The sequence below is a fragment of the Morone saxatilis genome, unplaced genomic scaffold, assembly GCF_004916995.1.
Source record: "Morone saxatilis isolate NCDOM2014 unplaced genomic scaffold, NCSU_SB_2.0 Contig12, whole genome shotgun sequence".
In the NCBI taxonomy this organism is placed as follows: domain Eukaryota; kingdom Metazoa; phylum Chordata; class Actinopteri; family Moronidae; genus Morone; species Morone saxatilis.
Genome location: NW_023339674.1, coordinates 17,629,315 through 17,631,930, shown reverse-complemented (window position 1 = coordinate 17,631,930; position 2,616 = coordinate 17,629,315).

Below are 2,616 nucleotides of genomic sequence, written 5' to 3'. Positions count from 1 at the left end.
AAAGGCCTTATCTATCTTAGCCAGTGTTTGGTTTGCTCGTTCTGGGCTGCCGTAGAAACATGGCGGTTGAACATGGCGGACTCCACAGAAGAGGACCCGCTCCCTCTGTAGATAAAAACGGCTCATTCTAAGGTTACGAAAACACAACAGTTCCTTTATTCAGGTGACTAAACACTACTGAGAACATATAATAAATATTATATTTCTGCCAATTGATCTTCCTATATGTTAAACACTGGACCTTTATGTAAAATAAAACCTAGACTAAATGAAAATAAAATAAGATAAAACAGGAATGTTTTATTCTTTTATTCTTTGTCAGTTTGGTCAACAACAACAAACATGTTTAATGAGACTAGGATGTCACAAAGTGTTGGGTTTGTATTGTAATAGTCTATTCTGAATTAAATAATGCCCCTAACAAATGCCCTTGCATATTATAAACTTATACTAATTTTTGAAAAATAACAATTCATTTGTAAATCTAATGGCATTGCTGCAGGAAATAGGCTACTTTAATGTAGTGGCAGGCTAAAAGGACACCTCTAAAGGTGTTTTCAGACTACACTGTGTTCTGTTATTTGCATGAATTTGACCACTGGAGTTATGTTACGTCACAATTTAAATCCAGTGGCAATGTTCAGTGTCAGTTCAGGAAGTATTGTGCCCCTTCAGCGAGGCGGAAAGGTCAGGGTGGTGGATGGACGTGGACATCTGACGTACTTGTGGGAGTTTGTGTTTCTCTCTAATAGACCTGCAGTTAATGTTAACCATAATCTACCATTCATGGTTCCTAAACTACTGTATCTTAAACTTAAACAAGTGTTTTAGCTTTAAATTCAACCAAACCTTAACCATAGTTTATTACCACAATGTTCCCATTACCTCAAGTATGCAGTAGTTGCATACAAAGATGTTACAGAAATGAATCATTTTAAAAACATTACCATCAATCTGGCGTTTTGCAGAATCGTCCACATCTTTGTCTTTGTCTTTTTTGTGCTAACTGTTTGCCAGCAGCTACCTACTGTATGACCTGGTGCAGGGAACTCGTGGGCTGATCTCTCCCTTTGCCTCAACCTCATCCATTATTTTTGAATATCAGGACAACTTGTGTATTTTTGCTTCATATTTGGTTTCTCATATCACTGGATTTCATTCAGTCATGGTCATCATTCACACCACGAAAACCACATTTCCCTTCGCAGGGACTATTTACAAACCTGATGACCTGGGATATCCCCACATCGAGCCCTTTCCACAGGACACATGGGGTTGTCACAAGTACCACATATTGAGATCCTGTTGGTTGGACCACCATCCTATTTGTGGTCTGGGCCTCGTTCTTTTAGCACTGTGTACACGAATGTGTCCTGAGACACATTAAAGGAGCTCCTACTCATCTGACATCCTCTGTGTAAGCTGGTGTTACACATAGAGATATATTACGCGTGCAGCAAACATCAATTTGGTTTACAAATAAATGAATTTCTTTTATTTTGAAACTTCTTTTTGTCTTAATTTCTGGCAGACGTGGCACAGGAAGCACATTGCTGCCTCCTGTCAGTTAAAAACAACAACGCATTTGCTCTTTTCAAGGGATGAATGAACGTGTTAATTTGCATACCGACTGGTGAAATGAGATCTGACGTACTTACTGTCCACTAAGATGCCTTTAATGCTAGGTGTAAACAAGGCCACTGGTCCCCTCTTCATCAAGCCACCAATTTTACACGTGTGGATGAGACCCTGATATTGATGTGGGTCATCTATACAGGTCATTGGACACAGCAAAACATTTTCTCACCAACTCTCACTTGACCCATGCTCAAAGTAAAACCGGCAGGGGCTTGCAACTGCTTGAGAAATGTTACCAGTATGGATCACTGGTGTAAGTGTGTCAAACTGGTATGAGCACTAGGCCTTTATAATAAATAAGGTGGGTTTTAGTGAAGCCCTTATTGATTTCTATTTATATTAGTGGGTGTTTGTCTGATGATAACCACTGACTGAGTTCACGGTTTATTCACCTTTTTATTCCCAATGATTCGACTCAAACTGAGAAGTAATCTTTGTTGTTGTTGTCTGGTCAGAGTACAACATACCACACAAACAGCTCTGAGGTTTACTTTACTGAATCTGCTTTCCGAGCAGCAAAGGACACATGATCTTTTGTTATTCTGATGATTAAAAAATCAAAAATGAACGGGTTGGATGTGTATCCAGAAGCGATTAGTTAATCAAGGGCGTTCTTGGTGAACACAGGGGATTCTTAAGCAGCAGTCTCCCGTGCCAAGTCATACTCACTGTTCTGCATAGAGAGTGGTCGGCCCACAGTTGGGTTCTGCTGTACAAGTTGTCGCACAAGGCCGCAGTCCTGATGAGATCTTTAGCTGATTTCTTGTTAGCTAAAAGGGGATTGGTTATTATCTTTCATTACAACTCTGACACCCCAGTGACCCGAGGGCAACCCACTTTCCCTGGCACCTCCGACTCCAATTACAAAGCGGTTGTAAGGAGGTGGCACGCTGGTTGTTCCATATCCCTGAAAGTGTCCAGCTCTGTATAATAGCATCTACGATTAGCTAAAAGTAAAGTTAGTGATATTTATGATGG